Source organism: Microplitis demolitor, chromosome 4 (assembly GCF_026212275.2).
Source record: "Microplitis demolitor isolate Queensland-Clemson2020A chromosome 4, iyMicDemo2.1a, whole genome shotgun sequence".
Lineage (NCBI taxonomy): Eukaryota > Metazoa > Arthropoda > Insecta > Hymenoptera > Braconidae > Microplitis > Microplitis demolitor.
The window spans coordinates 13,682,547-13,695,505 of NC_068548.1; positions in this window are offsets into that span (position 1 = coordinate 13,682,547).

The window sequence follows — 12,959 nt, forward strand, 5'->3', positions numbered from 1 at the left end:
TGATAATATGATTTAAACTAAAAACCAAGTTCGATGACATTATATGATCAAAAGAAACCATAAAAAAGATGACTTGGTATGATATCAGGCACATTTTAGTACGTTATATTATGATTTATCCGGAAAAAATAACATAAAATGTTATTTTTTTAACTTTTCAACGCCGATATCTTTTGAACTAATCAATCGATTTTGATAGTTGACGTGGCAATCGGCGCGTTTTATTGAATTCTAGAGCTGATTAAAATTTGAAATCGATCGCGTCAGTCGTTTCGAAAATATTTAGAAAAAACCGTTTTTCACCATTTCTTTCTCCCGCGATAACTCTCAAACAAATTATCCGATTTTGATGTTTGAGGTCGCAATCGACGCGTTCTATTGAGTACTAGAGCTGATTAGATTTTGAAGTCGATCGTATAAGTCGTTTTTGAGAAATCAATAAAAAACTAAAAAAAAAATTTTTTTTTTACGTAATTCGCAAATATTTTCGAGTCTATTCGATTAAATAATCTGAAATTTTTAGGAAAGTTGATGGCCAACAAGCTCTTTCGATTGCCACCTCAACCATCCAAATCGATTCATTAGTTCAAAAGTTACAAAGAGTTTACACACACACACACACACACACACACACACACTCGGACATACACACACTCGGACATCATTCTGAAAATAGTCAGAATAGCTTCCTAGGACCTCAAAACGTCGACATCTGATGAAAACTCGATTTTTGAAAATCGGGGTGAAAACAATAACTTCCCGAAATTTTTGAAAATCATCGATTTTCTAAGCGGGAAGTTAAAAAAAACACCACCAAGTTGCATTTATGGATAAAACTCTACCGTTGGAAATCTCTACCTTCAACTTTAGAATGTATAATTTACAGACACTAAATTTATTTTTAACTAGATGCGAACACCCGCTTCGCTGGGTTTTTTTTTTTTTTGGTAGTGTACTAATTAATGTATATAATTTTCTGGACTGTTCTAAAAATTGCGAAAACGATTTGATAAGTTCTAAAATATTTGAATGTCGAATATCACTTAAAATTAATTTTTTATCTTTTTAACCTTATCTCTAGAATATTTTTATATTATAGAATGATGTCGCTTTAACTCCATCATATAAGTTAGCTACTGCTGTGTAAATACATAAAATTTGATAACTTTATTATAGTAACAAATGTAATTTAAGACTTTATTGAAATTGGAATTTTAAATTTCGCGCCCCAAATAATCGTTCTTTTAAGTCTATATTGTGTACAATGAATGAAATTCAACTATTCAACAACAGATGGCGCCACTACACTTACTTTCCAAGTTGAAGGGTTGGAAAAGCCCTTATATCTTTAAAGACACACCCTTTAGGTTAAAACGGGAACTTTCTTGTTCGAGGGGGAATAAAGGGCTATCACACTATATAAGTCCCTTTATCGTGCCGGGACTCCTTTTTAAGTTTTATCGGCACACACATTTTATCAACTTAGTTTTATTATATATAATGATGATGATAATGATAATGATTAATTGTGAATTATTTGGGAAGATTTAGGGATATGAGCTATTTATTCAGAACTAATTAATTAATGAGCAGTTAGCATTTGGGATTTTTAAACTAAAACAATTCATAACTTTCTTCCAAATAGTTTACTATTAGCTAACAAAACAGTCGTGTTAATTATATCTTCTAAAATGCGCGTTAAGCGCTCAAACAATATTAAATAATTACCCATTAATTAATCAGTGCTGAATAATAAAATTATATTCCTAAACCTTCCCAAATGATTCCTAATTAATTAAAAATAATTTTATTGTCTGTAAAATATACAATCTAAAGTTGATGGTAGAGATTTCAAACGGGTAGAGTTTATTCATAAATGCAACTTCGTAGTGTTTTTTTCTGGTAGTGATTATATCACGGTAGATATTTTCATTGGTAGAAATTTTAAAAAGGTAGATGTTTTTATGGGAGCGGGAATTTTGTAGGTAGATACGATCCGGCTGACTTCAATTGGGTAGAGTTTTATTTTTGGTAGAGTCGCTTATGGCTGAGTCGTATTGGGAACTGACAAACAGGGTCACGCAACCTGGTGCTGAAAAATAAAACTAACAATGGGTTACAAAAGCCGAGTAAATATACAGTAAATGCATGCTGTAAACACAACAAATAATTTTTTTACAAGAAATTATTAAGAAATAAATATTATAATGGAAGTTGGAATACTTATAGAACGTGTAAAGACAAAAATTAGAGTATGCTGTGTAGTTAGAGATTGTCAGAGTAAAGCAAATAAAAATTTAAACGCGGTTTTCCATAAGTTTCCGAAGGCTGGTGGTAGTTCAGTACTGTTAGAAAATTATTTTGGTAATTTTGAAAAAGTTGATAAATTAGAAGCAAGGAAGAAGTTATTTAAAAATATATGAAATGACTCCTCACATGAAAGCTTGCTCTTGACATTTTAAACTACGGTCATATTTGTTTCGTGGTTTATATCATACATTATTAAATGACCAACAGATAAATTTCGTTCTGCATCATATATAATTTTCTGTTTTAGGTTTTCACCCGTCCAAGATAAGATAACTGATAAATTTAGTAACATTTTATGTATAAGTCCTATTATAACGTAGATTACGTATTTGAAAGTGTAACCCATCGTCCGCCATGTTTTTTAGGCCACGCCTCTGTGTCAGTTCCCAACACCTGCCGAAAAATTGTTAAGTATATTCTTGCCGTCAAATTGTAGACAATTTTATGTATAAATTTGCTCACCTTCTGAAATGGTAAAAATCAACATTAAAAAGTTACCTTTATATTAAACAAAAATTAACCGTAGAGTTTTATTTTCACCTTTTGCTCTAAAATTGTCGGCAAATTCGGGCAGCAGATTTCAGGTAATTTCAACATTAAATTACCGTCAATTTCAAGCTAAAGTGGCTATTAGGGTGTGTACACTCATCGTCATTAATGCCTGGCCCTCTGCTTGGTAAAGAATTTATAGTCTGGGGGACCAGGCATTAATGACAACGAGTGTACCAAGGTTACTAGAAACCTTTTCTAGTAACCTTGTAGTGGAATATAAAAGGAGTTGTACTGAATAGAGTAGCTGATAAAAGTAATGTAAATGAAGATTCAATTGATAACATAGTCAAGTGAGAATTTTAAATATTTTCAAGAACAATTTAAATTATTTTTTTAATTTATTTGTATTTTAAGTCTTAAATTATACATAAACAATATAATGAAAGTTTGTGCTGTGAAAACTTTTATCAAGTTCTAGGCCTGAATAGATTTTAAAATCGATCAATTCGACAGTTTTTGAAATATTCAAAAGAAAAAAACAGAAAAAAAACTTTTTTTTTTTTTCATATTTTTCAAATAGCTCAGAATCTATTCAACTAAATGGTCTAAAATTTACTAGGTATCTGAGTTAAGAAGAACTCTTTTGAATGTCGTAAGATTCATCTAGATCGGTTTATTTATTAAAAAGATATGAATAGCTTACACATCGCATGTAAACACACGACACACACACACGTGCGTGCGCATGCACAGACATCTTTTTGAAAATTTCGGAATAGCATCCTAGGACCTTTAAACGTCGATATTTGCTAAAAACTTGATTTTTCAATCAAACAAATAACTTCCCAAATTTTTCGTAAATCGCTAATTTTCTTAGCGGGCAGTTTAAAATTTCCTTTTTTTTTTTTTAGATTAAATATACCTCTGAAGATACTTTAATATACACAGAAAATCCTTCTAAAATTTCAGCTCAGTATCTCAAAAACGGAACTAGCGTACGGGGGTAGAGTTCCTCTTTCCCTTTGAAAATACATAAGAAAAAAGTTTTCTTTCGATATTATAAATTACTATGTGAACATTTTTTTAGGATTTTAGGTTTCATGATCGCAAAGGAAATTTAATTCCTTACGAAAAAAAGGTCCTTTTTGACATTTGCTAATAGTTGATAGAAAACAAGTTACAGAGAACGAAACTTAAGGGATAACATCTAATTTTTAACCAAAAAGATTTTTTTTTGTTTTTCATTTATTTATTGCCCGCAATTTTTCAACCTCCCACTAAGAAAATTGAAAATTTTCAAAAAAAAAATGGGAAGTTATTGGTTGCGATCTGATTTTCGAAAACCGAATTTTTAACAGATCTTGACGTTTTGAGGTTCTAGAAAGCTATTTTGAAAAATTTCAAGATGATATCCGAATATACAGTGAGTTTCGAGATCTTTTTGCTTTTTCGGCAAAACTATCAGACATATCGTAAAATGTTATAGAGTCTTTTTTGTAGACAATTTTATTTCCTACAAGTTATCTATGATGAAGATTTTTCGGATCGTGCATGATTTTCTTATTATTTCCATTTTAATATCAAGCTCTTAAAAAAATAGTGTTCTGATTCATTTTAAGAACTTTATATGACGTCTAATACCCTGATTAAAAATACTCATTGAGTGGGATTGAAAATTTTTTCAATCCTTTTCAATCCCAACTGAGGTTTTGAAAAGTATTGAATGGGATTGAAATTTCGATCATTTGAATACTTTGTAATTCTTAAAATAGAATTCAAAAGTATTGAAAAGAATTCAATCTCTCATCATTTCAATACCTTTTAATTCCAAAGTGGAATTCGAAAGTATTGAAGGGGATTAAATTTTTTATCGTTTGAATACCTTTTAATTCTAGAGTGGAATTCAAATATATTCATCAGGATTCATTCTTGCATATTTTGAATACTCTTTAATTCTCACCCTGATTGAAAATACTCACTGAAAAGGATTGAAAAAGATGAGAATTTAATACTTCTGAATACTTTCTATACCACCAGATTTTCATCTGGGCATAAAATTAATACTTTTCAATTCTATTGAATCCAAAAATATGAGAATTTCTGAACTTCCGAGGAATTGAAAAAGATTCAAAAGAATTAATATTTTTAATCTTTCTGAATACTTGTCAATACCAAAATAATATCCCATTTCGGGTCATGTGTGCGATTGAAAAGAATTCAAACGAATTGAAATTTTTGAATCTTTTTGAATTCTTCTCAATACCAAAAAAGTTAAATATTTCGGATCGAGTGTAGGATTGAAAAGAATTCAAATGAATTGAAATTTTTGAATCTTTTTGAATCCTTCTCAATACCAAAATAGTTCGATATTTCGGATCGAGTGTAGGATTGAAAAAAATTCAAATGAATTGAAATTGTTTAATCTTTTTCAATCCTTCTCAATACCTAAATAATTACATATTGGAAAATATTGAAATGATGAAAAATTGAATTCCTTTCAATACTTTCGAATTCCATTTTAAGAATTACAAAGTATTCAAATGATCCAAAATTCGATTCCATTCAATACTTTCCAAAACCTCCATATGGATTAAAAAGAATTGAAATAATTTTCAATCCTTTTCAATAAGTATTTTTAATCAGATGGGAAACTATCCTGATGATTTTTAGAGGGATGTCCCATCACGCGCGCTAGTGTGGGTGTGTGTGTTCATACGGAGTAATTTACTAAATGATAGGTTTGTGTTAAAAAAGAATATCATCGATGATTATATTAGTAAAATTTTTAATAAATATTCAAAACATGTAATAATTATAAATATTATTGCAACCATTGTATCTATTATTATAGATATTTTTATTACAACGATAAGTAAACATAAATAGTAGAAGTTACAATTATACTACACATCTTCAGCAATCATTAATCCTCTTGAGTCCTCCGAATCGGAAACGTCGGGAAAATTGTCCTCTTTTTCTTCAGTATTATTAATTTTTTCTGGTAATGGGCTAGGTTGCTTCACGTTTTTAGTTTGGTTTTTAATAACGTTGCCTTTAAATTTTGCAATGAATTTTGAAATATAGTGTTCCAAGGCCTCGAGGTGCTTGAAAATCGTATTCTCGGACATGCCATGAGTAAACACGGAATTTTTGAGATAATGTTCGAAGAAACCTGAGTAAAAAGAAATATTGTAAGGCTAATTAATAATAATTTCTAAAAAACTGAAGTAAAGAATCGGAAACGGAAAAAGTTATTGTTCTGGGAGACTTTAATGCAAGAACATGGAATAAAGAAAGCTGGTATTCCCGAGTGATAGAAGATTACAACAGGAGACGTTAAAAGAACAAGAAATATGACACAGATAATACTGTCGATCGAGGCTACAAAAAAAGAAGGATAATGTGTGCTCAATGGGAACGCTATTAGAGATGCGAAGAGCATTTCACTTACGTAACGGAAACTGGCTTATTTTTAGTAGACTATGTAATAGTGCGCACTAAATATATGGAGCAAATAAAAGAATTCATCGTATTGGATAAAGTCTGATCACATGGCTTTATTATATCACAATAAAATTGAGTTTTTTATAAGAATCCATATTTCTTTTACCTAAAAGAATTATTCGATAAGGTAATTCGCTATTAAGCTAATTTATGAAGATTTCTATTCGATATCAAGAAATTAAAATTTCACACTTCTTATACAAAGAAAATTCTTATAATCATAATTTAAATAAAATTTATGATGGGCATTATAACAATTATATTGTTCTAATTACTTAGATTTTTATTCGTGCAAGATAATTGTAATTTTCTTTATAACGAAAAAACTGTAAAACATTGAAAGCGGAATTAATTTGAATATTTTTTAATTCTTTGCTGGTTCCTGAATTTAATATTATTTTGTTGAAAGAACTGTAGAAAGATTCAAAAATTTCAATTCATTTTAATTCTTCTCAATCCTACACTCGATTCGAAATATCAAACTATTTTGGTATTGAGAAGGATTTAAAAAGATTCCAAAATTTCAATTCATTTTAATTCTTCTCGATCCTACACTCGATTCGAAATATCGAACTATTTTGGTATTGAGAAGGATTCAAACAGATTCAAAAATTTCAATTCATTTGAATTCTTCTCAATCCTACACTCGATTCGAAATATCGAACTATTTTGGTATTGAGAAGGATTCAAACAGATTCAAAAATTTCAATTCATTTGAATTCTTCTCAATCCTACACTCGATTCGAAATATCGAACTATTTTGGTATTGAGAAGGATTCAAAAAGATTCAAAAATTTCAATTCATTTGAATTCTTCTCAATCCTACACGTGCCCCGAAATGTGATATATTATTTTGGCATTGAGAAGTATTCAGAAAGATTAAAAATATCAATTCTTTTGAATCTTTTTCAATTCCTCGCAAGTTTAGAAATTCTCATATTATTTTTGAATTGAAAAGGATTAATTTTATGACCAAATGAAAATGTTGGGGTATAGAAAGTGTTCAAAAGTATTCAATTCTCATCTTTTTCAATCCTTTTCAATGAGTATTTTTAATCAGGGATAGTTTCGCCGGCAAATTGAAAAGATTTTGAAATTTACTCCCGAGAAAAAATTTTTATATATAATAATATAAAATTATATATAATTATATATAACCCGATTATACCCGAAAAAAATGTTTATATATAATACAATATTTAAACGGAGAAAGTCATATGTAGCGCCATATATAATTATATATGATTATATATAATACTGTTCCAAGAAATTTTGTTTATATATAGTTATATATAATTATATATGATTATTTATAATACTGTTCCGAGAAATTTTTGAACTTCCCGCTAACAACATTGCAAATTTTCAAAAATTCGGGAAGTTATTGGTTTCACCCCGATTTGTGAAAATCGAAATTCCAACAGATATCGACGTTTTGAGGTTCTAGGAAGCTATTCTGACTAAATTCAAGATGATGTCCGAGTGTATCTACGTACGTACGCATGTATGTAAATATTCTGTAACTTTTGAACGGATGAATCGATTTTGATCCTTAAGGTGTCATTCGACGCGGCTCATTATTCACTATAGACACTGAAAATTTGAGCTTAATCGGTAGAGTACGTTCGGAGATATTTCAAAAATAAAATTTTTTCAAAAATGTTTTTTTTGAATAACTTTTAATTCGATGGATGGATTGATTCCAATATCTAATCAGCTCTAAAACTTTGTAAGCCTCGTCGAATACCGCCTCAACAATCAAAATCGGTTCATTCATTCAAGAAAAACCGTTAACGAAAGAATTTAAAAAAAAATTTTTTTTTAGTATTTTGGAAATTTCTTAAAAACGACTCCATAAATCAATTTCAAAACCTGATCAGTTGTAGAACTCAATAAAACGCGTCGATTGCCACCTTAAATGTCTCAATCGGTTTATTAGTTCAGGAGATATCGTTGTAGAAAAAATGGTAAAAAACGTTATTTTTTGAAAACAAAGGCATACAAAAGTATTATCGAGCTCGAAAATGTTTTCTCAACAATTTTTCGAGCTCAAGGAGCTCGAAATGGGCAGGAAGTTTTGAAGCTGGCCTACAGGGTCAACCGACAGACCGATTTTATTTATATATAATCATATATAATTATATATGATTATATATAATGCAATATTTAAACGTAGAGTGCCATATGTAGCTCTATATATAATTATATATGATTATATATAATGCAATATTTAAACGTAGAGTGCCATATGTAGCTCTATATATAATTATATATGATTATATATAATACTGTTCCGAGAAAAATTTTCTATATGTAATCATATATAATTATATATAATCTTATACCCATATATAATTGTATACAATCATTAAGGTGTTTAAAAAAAAAAGAATTTTTTTTTCATGGTATTCAAAAATTGAAAGTACCCAGTTTTTCAGTTGGTGGAATTTCATACAATTTTGTGAAATTATTTGATGTTTTCCAAAATTTTATATAAGATTTTTTAAATTTCACATCACAACAGAAAATTAAAAAAATTGAAGAAACTTAATAAAATTTTATTCAATTTCATATAATTATCATCGAGGCTGACAAATATTGTTTTTATAAAGTTTCATATAAGTTCATGGAGTTTTATAAAATTTTGTAAAAATCCATCACGAAAACTTATGAACTCTGTCTTTACCGGCATTTCGCTTCAAATACATTAATTAAGCACATGACTTGCTCTCGTGATGTGGTCCAGTGATCAACGTTCAGGACTACCAGCCAAGAGGAGCCGTGTTCGAACCCAGCAGATGTCCAGGATTTTTTCATCATTTACTGCTTTCAATTCTTGTTCCTGAATTTGTAATGCGTTCGCGCGATAATAATCAAATCAAAAATTCGGAATTTAATTTTTTATTTTTCAAAAATATTTTTTAATTATATATAACTCGATTATATATAATCATATATGAAAAATTGCCAAATATAATCATATGAAATTATATATAATTATATACAATTATATATGATTATATTTGGCCATTTTTCATATATGATTATATATAATTATATATAATTTCATATGATTATGTTCAAAAAATTTTTCTCGGGATATAGGTGATGTCAAAATCATCAAGCCGGAAAAAATATTTAAAAAAAAAAAAATTAAAAAAATTAAATACCGAATTTTTGATTTGATTATTACCTTACTTATCATCGGATTTTTGAAAGCTTGAGAAATCGGCTTTGATGATCTTTGCATAAATTTGAAAAATATTGAGCAGCTTACGAGTAATTACACTTTTAGTGAAAAAGTAAATTTTTACATGTAAATTAGATAGGAAATTGAAATTAAGATAGCAACTTCTTAGAGTTCAGCTAGAGAACTCATTTTTTGGGAGGATTTTTTTCTAGGCAACCACTTACATTTCAAGAGGTAAGAGCAAAAAAAACAATAAATTTTTTTTTGAACCACTCTAATAATCATATATGATTATGTATAAAAAAATTTTTTTGGAACAGTATTATATATAATCATATATAATTATATATGAAGCTACATGTGTCACTCTCCGTTTAAATATTGCATCATATATAATCATATATAAATTATGTATAATTATATATAATTGTATACGATTATATATTGTTACCCTATTTAGAAAATCTCATAGAATCCAATAGATCCTCATACATTCCTATAGAAATTTTATAAGAATGAATAAGTTCTATGAGAAGTGCTATAGTTAAGTATAGGGCCTTATACATACAGCTATAAGAATCTATCGGATTTTTTTAGCAGGGTATATACAATCAGCGCCGAGTATTCATACCGTACCTAGTTACAAGCGTACTTTTTACTTTTCTACTTTTAGTATTCTACCAACATACATCTCTCTTAAATAGATTTCTATGCGAAAATATGAATATTAAATATATTTATGTTGCAAAATAATTCTATGTAAAATTATCTCTGTGTAAATTTATTCTATCAAATATAAATATATGCTAAAATAATTCATGTCCAAAATATCTCGATACATATCTCTATGAAAATTAAGTCTCTAGAAAATTTACTATAATATGATAGAATTAGGTGTTAACATATTTATATTATGAAATTTCTCCATAACTATACAATTCTCCTTAATATTTCTCTATTCTGCATATCTCTATGACAAAACAACTCTATGAAAAAATTTTTCTATTTTAAAATTTTTCTATGCTGACCAAAGTCAGTTTCAACATTTCTCTATTAGAAAAAATAAACTAAGTTTTATGAATGATTTTGTATCTTACCACCAGTAATCGCGTGGCGCTACCATTAAATTCTATCAACAATACAATAATAATGAAAATAAATTATTGTAGTGGACCAATCTAATATAGTGGAAACCTAAAACATGCAAACCTTCTCAATAAGACAATTTATAGATAAATTTAGAAAAATATAGATAGCCCGAATTGGGAATCGAACCCAGACCATGTCGGTATCGCGCCGAGTGCTCTACCGAGCTATCCGGCACTATACTATATTCCGTTCAATTTGATCTATAACTTATTGAGCCACACCATCCATCGTACGGTATTACACCAATTTAATATAGTGGAAACCTAAAACATACAAACCTTCTCAATAAGATAATAAATTATTATCATTGTTACGTTTTGGGAAATTACCCAAAATTAATTAAAAATCAAAATAATTTTTAATTATTTAATTTTATCCAGGTTTGGCCTCGTTAGAGTGTCTATAGACCCCTGGTGGGCCGTGGTCGTCGATTATTTTATTAATTATTAATTTTATTTGATTTTCGCGATTTTAAAATATGTTCGCGATCTGGTCTCCATATTATTTATGAGGATGCAGGATTGGAGGAATTCTGGACAGCCGGTGGCAGTGTCCAGAACTGGATAAATCATTGGGCAGCCGGTATCAGCGCCCAATATTTAATTGATGATTTTTGGATTATTGGGCTGCCGGTAGCAGCGCCCAAAATAAGGTTGGATTAATTTAAGATTAATTGTAATTTATTAAGGCTAGAGAGCAGAGGTTCGAGCTCTATGAGCTCTCTCGAAGGACTGACTATTTCTTCATTATAAAAATATAATAAAGCCAACAGAGTTGACAAAATGTTGACGCTGCATCTCAGGTTCCCTGTGAGAGAATCGTCGTAGCCCGGGTCTCATGCATCGTCATCTGTTTTGCCTACCCGCGAGCCACGGCGACTCTCTTATCATAACCGATTTCCGTTTCATTGTATAAAATTATTTAATTAAAAATAATTAATTTAATTTAATCAATAAAATATTACGGGAACGTAACAATCATTATTATTGTATTGTTGATAGAATTTAATGGTAGCGCCACGCGATTACTGGTGGTAAGATACAAAATCATTCATAAAACTTAGTTTATTTTTTCTAATAGAGAAATGTTGAAACTGACTTTGGTCAGCATAGAAAAATTTTAAAATAGAAAAATTTTTTCATAGAGTTGTTTTGTCATAGAGATATGCAGAATAGAGAAATATTAAGGAGAATTGTATAGTTATGGAGAAATTTCATAATATAAATATGTTAACACCTAATTCTATCATATTATAGTAAATTTTCTAGAGACTTAATTTTCATAGAGATATGTATCGAGATATTTTGGACATGAATTATTTTAGCATATATTTATATTTGATAGAATAAATTTACACAGAGATAATTTTACATAGAATTATTTTGCAACATAAATATATTTAATATTCATATTTTCGCATAGAAATCTATTTAAGAGAGATGTATGTTGGTAGAATACTAAAAGTAGAAAAGTAAAAAGTACGCTTGTAACTAGGTACGGTATGAATACTCGGCGCTGATTGTATAATCCTACCAAAAACAGATTCTTTGTATAACATCGCGCCAAGTACACGTTTAAAATTTTTTACAAATAAGAAAAAATTATTTTTTACAAAAAAAATAAATCAAATCGAAAAAATACCAAGTACCTAGTATGATGCAAAATCATAACAAACATTTTCATAAAATTTCAAAAAAAAATTGTATAACAAAATTTCAATGTACTTGGTGTGCGTTACTACATGTACTCAAGCAAAATTAATTTCTAATAAAATCAAACATGTTTTTTTTTACTCTTTTGTAAACACACCAAGTACATTGAAATTTTGTCATACAATTTTTTTCTTAAATTTTATGAAAATGTTTGTTATGATTTTGCATCATACTAGGTACTTCGTATTTTTTCGATTTGATTTATTTTTTTTGTAAAAAATAATTTTTTCTTATTTGTAAAAAATTTTAAACGTGTACTTGGCGCGATATTATACAGAGAATCTGTTTTTGGTAGGATTTGTTTCCTTTTTGTCGTGTTGATTGTGAATATTATCAGAAATCGCTTAATGAAGTTGTATATTTGAACTCCAACTTAACTCCTCATTATATACCAACTCAATATAAACCGATCTGATTTATTTCAATTGCAATCGTTTGTTGGTCGTTTGTCGATCAATGTTGACCTATCAAAGTTGTTTGAGGGTTAATTGCTTAATTATGAAAAAGTAAATAAAAATTAACCTTTAATTTTTTTCATTGAACCCCTCTATTTCGATATTTTTTTTATTTTTTCATTTAAATTGCTAGGAAACCGTTTGTCG